This window comes from Schistocerca cancellata, chromosome 2 (genome assembly GCF_023864275.1).
Source record: "Schistocerca cancellata isolate TAMUIC-IGC-003103 chromosome 2, iqSchCanc2.1, whole genome shotgun sequence".
NCBI lineage: Eukaryota > Metazoa > Arthropoda > Insecta > Orthoptera > Acrididae > Schistocerca > Schistocerca cancellata.
Window position 1 is genome coordinate 26,804,314 of NC_064627.1, and position 15,929 is coordinate 26,820,242.

Here is a 15,929-nt window from a genome sequence, read left to right on the forward strand (position 1 = left end):
AAATGACCGGTATATTTGAAACGGCAATAAAAACTAAACGAGCAGCGATAGAAATACACCGTTTGTTGCAATATGCTTGGGACAACAGTACATTTTCAGGCGGACAAACTTTCGAAATTACAGTAGTTACAATTTTCAACAACAGATGGCGCTGCAAGTGATGTTAAAGATATAGAAGACAACGCAGTCTGTGGGTGCGCCATTCTGTACGTCGTCTTTCTGCTGTAAGCGTGTGCTGTTCACAACGTGCAAGTGTGCTGTGGACAACATGGTTTATTCCTTAGAACAGAGGATTTTTCTGGTGTTGGCATTCCACCGCCTAGAACACAGTGTTGTTGCAACAAGACGAAGTTTTCAACAGAGGTTTAATGTAACCAAAGGACCGAAAAGCGATACAATAAAGGATCTGTTTGAAAAATTTCAACGGACTGGGAACGTGACGGATGAACGTGCCGGAAAGGTAGGGCGACCGCGTACGGCAACCACAGAGGGCAACGCGCAGCTAGTGCAGCAGGTGATCCGACAGCGGCCTCGGGTTTCCGTTCGCCGTGTTGCAGCTGCGGTCCAAATGACGCCAACGTCCACGTATCGTCTCGTGCGCCAGAGTTTACACCTCTATTCATACAAAATTCAAATGCGGCAACCCCTCAGCGTCGCTACCATTGCTGCACGAGAGACATTCGCTAACGATATAGTGCACAGGATTGATGACGGCGATATGCATGTGGGCAGCATTTGGTTTACTGACGAAGCTTATTTTTACCTGGACGGCTTCGTCAATAAACAGAACTGGCGCATATGGGGAACCGAAAAGCCCCATGTTGCAGTCCCATCGTCCCTGCATCCTCAAAAAGTATTGGTCTAGGCCGCCATTTCTTCCAGAGGAATAATTGGCCCATTTTTCAGATCCGAAACGATTACTGCATCACGCTATCTGGACATTCTTCGTGAATTTATGGCGGTACAAACTGCCTTAGACGACACTGCGAACACCTCGTGGTTTATGCAAGATGGTGCCCGGCCACATCGCACGGCCGACGTCTTTAACTTCCTGAATGAATATTTCGATGACCGTGTGATTGCTTTGGGCTATCCGAAACATACAGGAGGCGGCGTGGATTGGCCTCCCTATTCGCCAGACATGAACACCTGTGACTTCTTTCTGTGGGGACACTTGAAAGACCAGGTGTACCGCCAGAATCCAGAAACAATTGAACAGCTGAAGCAGTACATCTCATCTGCAGGTGAAGCCATTCCGCCAGACACGTTGTCAAAGGTTTCGGGTAATTTCATTCAGAGACTACGCCATATTATTGCTACGCATGGTGGATATGTGGAAAATATCGTACTATAGAGTTTCCCAGACCGCAGCGCCATCTGTTGTTGAAAAGTGTAACTACTATAATTTCGAAAGTTTGTCTGCCTGAAAACGTACTGTTGTCCCAAGCATATTGCAACAAACGGTGTATTTCTATCGCTGCTCGTTTAGTTTGTATTGCCGTTTCAAATATACCGGTCATTTTTGAAACACCCTGTACATTGGTTTCGATATGTCGGGCCGAGTCCCGGACAGAAAGTTCCTTCTCACCCTCCAAGGTCCGAGAGACGCGCTGTTCGTATCCTCGACGTGTTTACCAGCTCAGGCTATTTGTACTGCGTGACACTTTCCCTTCCGTGTCTGCGGTACTGCGCGGCGTCCGCGTAAGAAACACTGGCTGAACCTTTACATTATGAATAGCCATGTCATTTTGTTAATTAAATCCTCTGGGGACCTGACACTATACACGAGGAGTTCGTTAACTTTCAAATTACAGAACCATCGGTTCACGAAACAAAATTACGTTCTGCTCGAACGTCCAGGAATCTTTTATTGAGGGCGGCAGCTGTCGTGGAAATATCACCGACACATTTCACCACTCACGAAAGAAAGGTTCCAGATACCGGATAACGGTCTACGTACTCAGAATGTTTGCTACTTTAGAGGACAATTAAACAAGCAAATAATCCTAAACCGTTTCCCCGATACGACGTATTAAGACAGAATACAGGAACACCTTGCAACAGAATACCCGAGGATCCAGACTGCAGACATGCTCTTAAGGACAAACACATTGCAAGGTATTTTTCACATGGCCACCGTTGATATGAAGGGAGGCCTCAACGCTTCACCTCTTCGATTCCCGTACACATTACAAATGCACCGACAACCATCCACAATGTGTTCCCAGAGTTGACCGACACTATCAACAGGGCTGGAATACACAAACGCTTTTACATATCCCCACACAAATAAAACTGGTTCAAGTCGGGAGACATGGGGGTGGGGGAGGGGGACGCTATTGTCATGGCACGACCGATACACTTGTAAAGAAACGCTATTTACCAGTACTTGTTGTTGTTGTTGTGGCCTTCAGTCCTGAGACTGGTTTGATGCAGCTCTCCATGCTATTCTATCCTGTGCAAGCTTCTTCATCTCCCAGTATCTACTGCAACCTACATCCTTCTGAATCTGCTTAGTGTAGTCATCTCTTGGTCTCCCTCTACGATTTTTACCCTCCACACTGCCCTCCAATGCTAAATTTGTGATCCCTTGATGCCTCAAAACATGTCCTACCAACCGATCCCTTCTTCTAGTCAAGTTGTGCCACAAACTTCTCTTCTCCACAATCCTATTCAATACCTCCTCATTAGTTACGTGATCTACCCACCTTATCTTCAGCATTCTTCTGTAGCACCACATTTCGAAAGCTTCTATTCTCTTCTTGTCCAAACTAGTTATCGTCCATGTTTCACTTCCATACATGGCTACACTCCATACAAATACTTTCAGAAACGACTTCCTGACACTTAAATCTATACTCGATGTTAACAAATTCCTCTTCTTGAGAAACGCTTTCCTTGCCATTGCCAGTCTACATTTTATATCCTCTCTACTTCAACCATCATCGGTTATTTTACTCCCTAAATAGCAAAACTCCTTTACTACTTTAAGTGTCTCATTTCCTAATCTAATTCCCTCAGCATCACCCGACTTAATTTGACTACATTCCATTATCCTCGTTTTGCTTTTGTTGATGTTCATCTTATATCCTCCTTTCAAGACACTGTCCATTCCGTTCAACTGCTCTTCCAAGTCCTTTGCTGTCTCTGACAGAATTACAATCTCATCGGCGAACGTCAAAGTTTTTATTTCTTCTCCATGGATTTTAATACCTACTTCGAATTTTTCTTTTGTTTCCTTTACTGCTTGCTCAATATACAGATTGAATAACATCGGGGAGAGGCTACAACCCTGTCTTACTCCTTTCCTAACCACTGCTTCCCTTTCATGCCCCTCGACTCTTATAACTGCCATCTGGTTTCTGTACAAACTGTAAATAGCCTTTCGCTCCCTGTATTTTACCCCTGCCACCTTCAGAATTTGAAAGAGAGTATTCCAGTTAACATTGTCAAAAGCTTTCTCTAAGTCTACAAATGCTAGAAACGTAGGTTTGCCTTTTCTTAATCTTTCTTCTAAGATAAGTCGTAAGGTCAGTATTGCATCACGTGTTCCAACATTTCTACGGAATCCAAACTGATCTTCCCCGAGGTCGGCTTCTACCAGTTTTTCCATTCGTCTGTAAAGAACTCGCGTTAGTATTTTGCAGCTGCTGGTATTTTTGTATATTTTTCTGCAAAAATACCAGTACTTAGGAATCTGAAATCACAGTGTCTAGTATCCACAATGATAAATTCACATGAGGTCATTTTTTTTAATCTGTAACTTAGCGTCTGTTGCTTTGTTTCAAACTAGACGGTCCTTTATAGATTACCATTGTTGCCAGTGTCGTTCGTTGCATCGGCCAAACTATTGGTTTCCATACCGACAGCATGTCTTTATTATGCTTTTTCCTTAGTTCATTGTCCGCTACTCGCCCGTTTTGTTTGTAAGACCTTTCATGCTATGGAAATCAATGTGAAGTCCATGGCAATGACTGCTTCCATTGTGTCAAACATCAGGGTTTCTTCCCACTCCATTCGCATACGGGGCGTCAGGAGATAAATTTTTAATGCATGTGTGAACGCTGAAGTTAGTCTGATCTCATCTCTGCGCCCCCTATGGGAACGAAAGGTATGTCGCTAGATTCCACATTCGATAAAAATTGTTCTTTTTTTTTTAAATTCTGTATGCCGGCTTTCGCGGGATGGTTGGCGTCTATGCTCAAGAATCAGCCAGTTCAGGTTTTTTAGCATCTCAGTGATGCCCTCCAGTGGCTCAAACAAATCTCTGACCATTCGCACGTGTGCGATGCGTCGGCCAGACGTATTACAGCACGTCCACATCCACCAACGGCCATCGCGCTGGTGGTGGAATTGAACGCCCTGTCACCAGAAATCCTCACCAACCTCGTGACGAATATGGGAGCAAGTTGCCCCGTATGCATTGCCGTTCGCAGTTGTCATGCACCCTATGAAGAAGCGTGCCTCGTCATTCGTAATTTCATATGGACCATCATGAATGGCGGAGACTTCAGTGTAATGATTCATTTCGAATCAAGGTAGCATTTCTGTTCGTCTCACTGCGCTTATCATTCAGTTACGTTCTGCACTATAGTGTAGCAGTTCTTTCTATGTATGGTGCAAGTTTCATCTAGACTTTTTTACTTTGCAGTGACACATTATTAGGAAGTCACGATCGTGCTTAAGTTTTGCACAGAATGGCACTTTCAGATCCACTTGAAAATGGCTTGTATGTGAAAGCCGAAAGCGGTCATTGACTTCCGGAAAAATTTCCTGTCGGAGCACAAAAACGCGAGTATGTTTCTCTTTAAAAGAATGACAGAAAAGTGAAGAACCACTAAAATTTTGGTCAAAAATGAAAGCGCCCCTTACCTACACATCTCGAACGATGCAGATCCCCTAACCTATGATGGTAGCCACTCACCTATCTTATTCGTTTCCGATGTCTGCTGTCTCGTTTGCTCCCACAACTACTATTTCCATCCACGTCTCTGCCTCTCTTTCACTGCCCCTTTCTCTCTCCCGCCTTCACTCTCTCCCTCTTTCGCACTGGTACTGCCTCCAGTCTTTTCCACCATCACTGTCTCTCTGCTACCCTCTTTCAGCACAAAAGAGAGCGAATATGTTCGCATGCCAAAACTTTTGGTGTGGGACTTCGAATAGGGATTGAGGTGAAGCAGGTGGTTCCCCTATTTTCTCTCAGAGTCTTAGGGACGAATACTTTCGCCTTGTTGTGCTCCGAAAGGAGTATCTTCCCGCTGATTCCTTTCTTTTCCCTGCTACAACGTGTGTACTGCTTATAAGAAAACGAATTCTATAGCTCATTAAAATCTAGAAACTATATTTTTTTATACTTCGACGCATTTATATGCTTGACATACAAACAATAAGTAACTAACAATAATCTAAGGTTAACACAAAATCGTTTGCTTCACATTTTCTGGATGCTTCGCTCATCGATCGCAATTCATCGATCGCAATTCATCGAAAACGCCCGGCTTATGACTCGTTTCTTGAAAGAGTAAAAGTGTGTTAGATGTATTTTAACAAATTTGCAATCTTCCCAGTTTTACAGGATTTTTAGCAGTCGTCTTAACCTTTCTTCTGGCATGTTAGACCCATTTTATCCCCTGTTTGTCGCTGAACTATAAGTGTGGAGACCTCTATAGCCGTGTGACAGTCCATTATGCAGAGGCAGCGCGTCATAAAATTTTACTGGGAAAAAATGCTGACGTAGAACGTAGTGTGGCGACCTGAGAAATCCTTGCGATGACCCTAGAACCATTGTTACGTGTCCACTACGTCAGTTTAAAGTACGCTTGCGCCTGAAGCCGGGTATTTTGCACTCGAGCACAGACAATATTTAATTTAGTTAACTTAGATTATATGTATCGATTTTTTAAGACAAGAGAATGCAAAATAAAGCAATTAACACCGCTCTCTTGTCACAGCCAGTAGGCATCCTCACTCTCTTATGTCATTCGTTGTCCTAGAAGGACGTAATATTTTGTGTGGCTCCACTGTTAGCCATTTCATACTTATTTGCAGAAAAGAGGTGCAAAATTAATAAGTCGCTCTCATTTGTAAATGGTCTGCAATCATTTACCTATAATTTTACGTAAGTGTCATTCATATCGTAATGTATATGTTAAAATGAATATATGTTTTATTTAATCGTATGCTTTTCTCTGTTTTAGTAATTTTAGTCACTCCATTTTCATGATTGAAGCTCAGGTCAGATATTAGACTGTCTACAGAAAATATATAATGAGCCCTGGCTACGTTCCGTACATCTTCGGACGTGCGAAGCTCGATGAATTCACGGCGTAAATTTTAATCTCTCAATTACTTACACAATCAAGCAAACAAACAAGTATTACTATTATTATTATATTATTATTATTATTTTAATATTTTTTTTTATTTGCTAAACTGGCGACTATGTGCCAGGACTCATTATTGTATCTGTACTACAACTAATTGTTCTTTTTCATGTACATCCTGACCGGCAACAACCCATGTGACGAGAATATGGAAGAAAGCGAATAAAATCTGGAGACAATTTGGACTGGAAATGCAATCTTCGCATCAAGACGACATGTACGGTAAGACGCAGCACTCGCGCATCCACAATTGATTCCAAGCACATTTTTCATTCAAAATTATTTTTCTCAGCATTAAATTCAATATTCAGTTTCCATTCAGTAATTTTTTCCAAATTCCGCGAAATCTCATTATTCAAACGATTACATTTCGATCCAACAATACGCAAGTTACATTGCACAATATGGCCGACATTGTAAAAGATTTAAGCAACATGACTAGTCACCTTTCGATCTTTAAAGTCATCTCTCAATCATTCTCAGTCATTTAAACACACACATAGGCAGTACATATTCACACTACGCGCTTAAACAATTTTTTTTTCTTGCACACAATTTATTCACGATATGGTAAAAACTCGACACCAGTACACAATGGAACAACAATCAAGTAATGCAAACATGGATACACAGACACATTCAGACACAGAAATCAATACATACACGCAAACACATCAAAATAACCTGCTACACACACACACAAACGCCGAAAGGAGCAATTCAGAACCAAACCTGAGAGACCACGTCACGTCTAATGACGCGGCGGGGGCAAGTTCATTTTGCAATCAAAATTTTGCCGCTATACTGAATTCAATTTTGGAAGGCATATCCAATATTAAGCAAGATAATGACGAAAAATTCTCACAACTAATGACAGACAATGCAGCCTTCAGAAACGACATAAAATCAGACTTCGCCACACTGACTCAAAAGGTAGATGAAATTAATACACGTCTTTCCAAACAGGTCGACGATCTTACGGAAAAATTCGAAAATTTAGAGTTACGACAAAGCGACAATGCCAATCACATCCATGACTTGACAAAAACCTGTGAAATTATTAATTGCAAATTAGAATCAAACACGCACGCATGTGACGAAATTAATTTAAAGGTGAATACAATAGAAACAAACGTAGCTGACATTCACAAAAAGATTCACACAACAATACAGATAGAGGCTGAACCCCATTTGTCTCGAATTAATTCACAATTTAAAGAATGGACGGCACACAAAGACGAAATTTTTGAAGAATGTATACAAAACAAATTGCCACATATTGTGCACGATTCTGTAGTGGAATACATGAACAACAATAGACAAGTAATCGATGACGACATGCAAACAAAGACAACTCAATGCCAAGCACAACAGAATACTACACCCACTACACATTTTTACACACACAAAAGAAAATCTCGATTCGGAAATGAGCACATGTACACACACGAATTTCAACACTCAAATACACAATACACTGACACGCACAACAACAGATACCCATCATCTGAAATACAATACAATTACTCTGATGAAGAACCATGTACACACAGGGAAGAATTCAATAATTACACGGAAAGAAACAGACGAACACGTAACAAAGAAGAAGAAAGTCTATTCAAGCACCGTAGATTCCAACCTTTTATACCAGGAAAAAACGCTGTACACCCTGTCATCTTCTTAAAAGCTTTTAGGAACGCATTCCCACGTTCGTGGAGCGACCACAAACGCATTGCGTACGTTGTGGATTACATTCAAGGGGACGCTGCTGTCTGGGCTTACCATGAAAGCGACAGATGTGTAACATACGAGCAGTTTGAACGCGCCTTCTTGAATAAGTTTTGGTCACGCACTGTGCAGGAACGCATCCGCAAACAAGTCACTGAACCCGAACACTTCAATCCTAAAAACGGCAACCTGCGCAGATATTTCGAGAAGTACCTAAACATGACACATTTCCTTAATGAAGCAGTGAAACCAAAAGATGTGATCCGATCACTGAAAGCAAGACTTCCTTTTAATATTAAAGAGAAATTACTGTACTTACCGGACGACGATCCTGAATATTTTTTGGAAAAGTTAGATGCTGTTGATTTACTGTATGAAGAACAAGAACCAACACACAACTCACGCAGTAGGAATCAACATGTCTACATTGCTACATTACCAAACACGCAGCAAAATTCACAACACACAGTAAACATGCAAAACAATCACCAAAACTCAGAGCTGCATACAAACAACAACTGTAACTATACACAAGGAGATAACCTGTACAAAAAACGAAGAAACGACAATTTTAATTCAAGAAGGAATAATGGAAACAACAACGGACACAAAGCCAAACAGAAACACTGGCAAAGAAACAACAACACAGATTACACAAGAAATGGAACACCTACACCACACTTTAACCGGAACAACAACCAGTATTATGTGAGACAGTGGCAAACACAGCAACTGCCACCACAAAATCATATTCAGATCCCACAAGGGAATTTTGCACAAACAAGCAACACAAACCAACAAGTGATTTCAGCCAGCCGAAAACAGACAGGCGATTGGCAAAGACAATATCCTAATGTAAATATTATTGAGGTAGCTAATGAAACTACTACTACACTTGCTAATGACCAGACAAACCAGGTAAACTAGAACCAGTCATTACTGAGCCCCAGGTTGTGACTGAGGAACATTTGGGGGGCAACTTCAATTTAGAAACTATGTTTGAATACACACTTGCTAGTGAAACTGTGAAACAAGAAAAATTAACATTTACACAACAAAAGTTGCCTACACTATTCTTAAGATATAATGAAAGTGGAAACTTAGCTGATGATCTGATAAATGACAACACACAATGTCACAATGTAAAGAAAAGATTTGTACTGTCTTCCACCTCAGGCATTGTAGGAGGTATACCTACTAACATAATTATTGATACAGGAGCTTCTGTCAGTGTGATTTCCCACAATTTTTATACTATGATGAAGAAAACTTCTAAGATACCAGAGTTCCCAGTTCAAAACTGTTTAATATTAACTGCATTAGGTAATAAGTCAAGTAGAGTTAATAATCAGGTATTTGTGACTGTTAATATGGGAAATGGAATCGTACAATGGCCTTTCCTAGTTGTCCAAAGCCTTGCTGCCAATTGTATATTGGGTATTGATTTTCTTTGCGAGAAGGACTGTACTATAGACTTCTCCAAAGGCATTTGTTATTTTAAGTATGAAGGCAGAGACATAGTTTTGAACTTGGACACTCGACTAGTAGACCATAAAAAGCACTGTTCTGGCTACAAGATACAGATAATACGTGAGACTGACATAGATTCCACACAACAACCTGTATCACACTGTGAGGTAGTGAATGATGTACTTACACAAATTAATTCTAAGTTATCAGAATGTGATGCTATTAATGAAGAGGAGAGATCCCAGCTTAAACATATTTTACTTAAGAATAAGGATGTTTTCACTAGTAAGCCAGGTAGGATCAACACATATATGTATACGATTGAAGTTAAGCCTCACCAAATCTATTACCACAAGTCATACAATGTACCTCTAGCTCTGCGACCTGCAGTTTGGGAAGAACTAAAGAAAATGATTACATGGAATATTATAGAACCATCAACATCTCCATATTGTAGCCCTTTGCATGTAGTGAAAAGACACAATGGAAGTATCAGGTTAGTATTAGATGCAAGAGCTATCAACCAAATTATTTTACCTGTGAGGACACAACCAGAAAATCTTGACGAACAACTTCAGAAATTCTTGGATGCAAAATATTTCTCTACAATAGACCTTAAAAATTCGTTTTGGCAGGTGCCAATAAGCAAAGAATCTAGGAAATATACAGCCTTTATGTTTGGTGGCAGAACTTATCAATTTTGTGTGTTACCATTTGGTCTAAATGTAAGCTCAGGAGTATTCATTACTGCACTAAACTCTGTACTCGGTGATGATTTACTAGAAACTGTTACGCACTACGTAGATGACATACTGATTGCCTCAAAAACCTGGAAGGAACACACTGATACCCTGAACACTTTACTATGCAGATTCACACAAGCTGGTATCACTGCCAATATTTGTAAATCTAGATTTGCTTGTTCTGAGATCAAATACCTAGGACACATCATCAACACACAAGGCATTAAACCTGACCCTTCAAAATTAGATGCTATCAGACATTTCCCCAGTCCCACTACAAAGAAACAGTTAAAATCATTTCTCGGTCTATGCTCATTTTTCAGACGATTCATACCTAAACAGTTACTCAATAGCAGATACTTACTAAACTTATTAAAGAAGAACCAGGTATGGATTTGGAACCAAGACTGTGAAAATGACTTTACTAAAATCAAAGAATCCTTAGTAAATTCTAACATGCTGGAACATCCAGACTTCAATTTGAACTTTTGTATTGCTTGTGATGCATCAAACATTGGCTTGGGATGTTGTTTATTCCAACTTGTTAAAACAGAAACTTCAGAACATATTAAGATCATTGGTTTTGCCAGTCGGACTTTAACGGAATGTGAAAGATCTTACTCCACCACAGAATTGGAAACATTATCTATTATATGGGCATTTAAAAAGTTTAATTATTATCTGCATGGAAGACACACCATTATATACACTGACCATCAAGCACTTACCTTCCTTTTGTCATGTAAACTCATTCATCCTAGACTTACACGATGGGCACTTGCATTACAGAATTACTCTTTTGAAATCAAGCACATCAAGGGAAAAGACAACATAATAGCTGACGCACTTTCAAGACTACCGCAAGGATTACACCATAACAATACAGACTTTGAGAACACACACGATTACAGAATACTACTCATGCAAGACAAACAGTTTACACAATACTACATAGACCTATGCAAGAACATGGCAACACTACAAGATTCAGATCCACACTGGTACAAAGTAAAACAAATCATAGTGCAACAACACAATGACACTTTACAAGACAGATACATGTTACACAACAACATACTTTTCTACAAAAGACACACAAATGCTACTAACTGGTGCGTTTGCATACCACAAGATTCTGTGCACAAACTCATTGCACACACTCACACAGTTTGGGGACACTACAGAACAAAGAAATGTCTAAACAAGTTACAAATGTATTGCTATTTTCCAAACATGAGAAGAAAAATACATGATGTTATCAGCAAATGTCTCATATGTCAAAAATCCAAGCCACAAAATCAATCCACCAAAACAGATTTGCACTCTATCTTACCCACTGGACCTAGAGAGATACTTTGTACAGATGTTAGCGGACCTCATCCAACTAGCATCGGTGGTTGTAAATACATTCTAGCATTTTATGACATATTTTCTAAGCACATCAAACTTTTTGCCATTAAGTCACCCACAGCAAACACCATCATCAGAAGATTCACAAATGATTACATGCCATACTGTGGAAAACCTAAAGCCATTCTATCAGATAATGCCACGTATTATGCAGGATTCATCTGGAGAAAATTTCTAAAGGACAATAACATTAAGAGTATCTTTATTTCAAAGTTTCATGCATCAGCCAACCCTTGTGAGAGAATTTTTAGAGAATTAAATAGATTCATGAGAACTTATACCTCAACACAGCACACAAACTGGATACATTACCTAGCACTTTTTGAGGAAATACACAACAATTTAAATATATACAACACACCCTATACTCCCAGAGAAATCATGTTTGACACAAAGGAAACTAATGAATGGAGCAACCCACTACCAAAGTTTTCTGACACCAAACCTTCACACGAGGAAAAGGTAAGGGAAGTACTCATTGCAATTACTGAACAAGCTGACATTAGAAATAAGAACTATGGTGCTAATCTGAAAAGAAGGCAAAACTTTACAATAGGCATGCAAGTTTTACTTAAAACCCACTACAAATCGTCATCACCTCTAAAACGTAATGTCAAGTGGCGTCCATTATATGAAGGTCCTTACACAATCACTGATATACCACACCCTGGAGCATATCTGCTACAAAACCCCAAGAATAAGAGAATTTTAGGTTTGTACCCTCACAAAGATTTGAAAACTTTTAGCGCTTAGCAGAGTATCCTGATACAACAACAAGGTAAGTCACATCTGGTACTTCAAGCTGGAAGAAGAAGAGGATATAAGCTATAATCTGAAGTATCTACATTTTACAGCACCAGCAACAACAGCAGCAACAAGAAGATAAGACACAAGAAGAACTAACAATTTTCATGCAAAGCACAGTTACTGATTAATTTATTAATACCCTGCAGACAAGCTGACAGACTAAATGACCAGAGACAATTCCTGCCCTGAACCTGATATATTAAGTGGCATGATAGACACTTGATTTGCTATTCACACTCACACCACAATCCACATGAACACAACATGCACAAAAAACACTCTACAGGAAATGACATGTGAGATTAATTGAGCAAGGCTATATATACATATATTATTTATTTTATTTGTAAATGATACTTCGTGCATGTGCTAATTTGGAATTGATTGTGGATGTGACGTGTCGTGTCTTATTGTGATCATGACTTTTCAGGACAGATCATCTCCAAGATGTTTTCTAACCTACTATGAAAGTTTATGTTGCAGGAAACATTTAATGAAGACGAACACTTATTGTGTAGTACTGATGTAAAGGAAAATATACTTAAAAGGAAAAATTTATTAAAAAGGGGAAAAGACCTATAAAAGAAAATGGATTTTCTGAATGTATCACAATACACTGAACCTATAAGATAATTTTTTCTATGTCTGACCCATATGTACTTGTAAATATCTAGTTTAATGCAACTGAAAAATGTAAAATATGTATATGTATTACCAAACAATGTAATGTAAATGTATACGTACATGTTTCACAGAATTTTTTTTTATATATCTATGTAAACATGTAACAGAAAACTGTACTCGAAGTGAAGTGATATTTGTTATGTTTTGTGCTCTCTGTTGTGAACGAACATTTTGTTTTGCAACGAACAATGTATGAACAAGTTGTGTGCAAATATTAAAAAAAAACGGTTCACTGCGCTTATGATGGGACACTATAGGTGACGTGAGTCGCAAAACCACGGCACACTTTTCGACGAAACGACGACACAATATCCAGGAGACGACATACGCCTTTTGGAAGACGAAATTGGAGGTTATTGAGTAGACGTAACACGGACTGGTCAGTACGGAACCACTGACACCATGTATTCCTACCAAGACGAAACCACATTTTAACTGCGTCTTCCAAAGCACGCTTCATTACGAGATTCTTGATCTCCAACTTATTTCTTCAAGAACTTTCGTCTCAATGTAAACAAAACGTGTGACACGTGACATTTATTTTACAGTGCAAAGACTTTAGCACAGTATAAACCTTTACTAACAAGTGACATTCTAAAGAGAATATGTTCACATATCTTTGAAAATGCACAAAACCATTAATTAATTTTATTTATTGAATGAACATGTGTAATAACATTTTGAAGTGAAAGAGAACAACGGACTATATGCCCAACAATTTATTACAAAGTAACAACACAAGTGAATACGAACTGTGGAATTTGTTATACTCTATGTAAACCTATAGTAGAACAACGAGTGTAGTGATAGCTCTGAGCCAGTGCATTGCACTCTGGTAGTGGAGTTCCCAGGTTCAATGCCGCTCGGAATCAAAAATTTTTCTTTTCACTTTCATTTATCTTGTATGTAAATATTATTTATGTATTTGTATAGATGTATGACATTTATGATATTATATGTATGTTGAATCTGTGAAACATGATACGTAACAACTTATGATTCATAACTTGATAAATAAAGAAAATACGTCAACAAATTGCTCAGCTGCAGGTGGTACACCTTTGCCTTCGCAATTTGGGGGGCAGTTTAAGGAACCATTTGCACTCGAGCACAGACAATATTTAATTTAGTTAACTTAGATTATATGTATCGATTTTTTAAGACAAGAGAATGCAAAATAAAGCAATTAACACCGCTCTCTTGTCACAGCCAGTAGGCATCCTCACTCTCTTATGTCATTCGTTGTCCTAGAAGGACGTAATATTTTGTGTGGCTCCACTGTTAGCCATTTCATACTTATTTGCAGAAAAGAGGCGCAAAATTAATAAGTCGCTCTCATTTGTAAATGGTCTGCAATCATTTACCTATAATTTTACGTAAGTGTCATTCATATCGTAATGTACATGTTAAAATGAATATATGTTTTATTTAATCGTATGCTTTTCTCTGTTTTAGTAATTTTAGTCACTCCATTTTCATGATTGAAGCTCAGGTCAGATATTAGACTGTCTACAGAAAATATATAATGAGCCCTGGCTACGTTCCGTACATCTTCGGACGTGCGAAGCTCGATGAATTCACGGCGTAAATTTTAATCTCTCAATTACTTACACAATCAAGCGAACAAACAAGTATTATTATTATTACAAAGTATTACTATTATTATTATTATATTATTACTATTATTATTATTATTTTAATAATTTTTTTTATTTGCTAAAGAAAGGAGTATCTTCCCGCTGATTCCTTTCTTTTCCCTGCTACAACGTGTGTACTGCTTATAAGAAAACGAATTCTATAGCTCATTAAAATCTAGAAACTATATTTTTTTATACTTCGACGCATTTATATGCTTGACATACAAACAATAAGTAACTAACAATAATCTAAGGTTAACACAAAATCGTTTGCTTCACATTTTCTGGATGCTTCGCTCATCGATCGCAATTCATCGATCGCAATTCATCGAAAACGCCCGGCTTATGACTCGTTTCTTGAAAGAGTAAAAGTGTGTTAGATGTATTTTAACAAATTTGCAATCTTCCCAGTTTTACAGGATTTTTAGCAGTCGTCTTAACCTTTCTTCTGGCATGTTAGACCCATTTTATCCCCTGTTTGTCGCTGAAGTATAAGTGTGGAGACCTCTATAGCCGTGTGACAGTCCATTATGCAGAGGCAGCGCGTCATAAAATTTTACTGGGAAAAAATGCTGACGTAGAACGTAATGTGGCGACCTGAGAAATCCTTTCGATGACCCTAGAACCATTGTTACGTGTCCACTACGTCAGTTTAAAGTACGCTTGCGCCTGAAGCCGGGTATTACGTGTAAATTTTATTACAAATGTGCAGTAACTTTGAACCTCTGGATCTCAGTAACGGATAAAGGTATCAAAAAAAAAGTTTCCAGATTCCCTGAGAATATCACCTTAAGAAACTTTGGTAAAAATTTCAAAGATTTGCCACGAACAAGAATTATGGAAGTGACCGTCCCCACAATTGGTACTTTTCGTACCCAAAAATTAGGGTTGACCGGGGTTTCCTCAGGAACCACCCATCAACAAATTGTGTTTCTAGCCACATAAGGATTACCACAGACACCTCTAATGAAAATCACCCGGCCGATTAACTCAATTTTCCTGGGTTAGAAGAATTGTGCAATGTTTAAATTTTGACCATGTACTGTAGACTACGTAAAGTATGACCA

At 38.9% G+C, this 15,929-nt stretch overlaps 1 protein-coding gene across 1 annotated transcript in view; it reads right to left on the reverse strand.

The window, feature by feature from the left end:
* LOC126143650 (farnesol dehydrogenase-like) overlaps positions 1–15,929 on the reverse strand; it is a 66,257-nt gene that overhangs the window by 37,304 nt on the left and 13,024 nt on the right. The window lies entirely within an intron of this gene.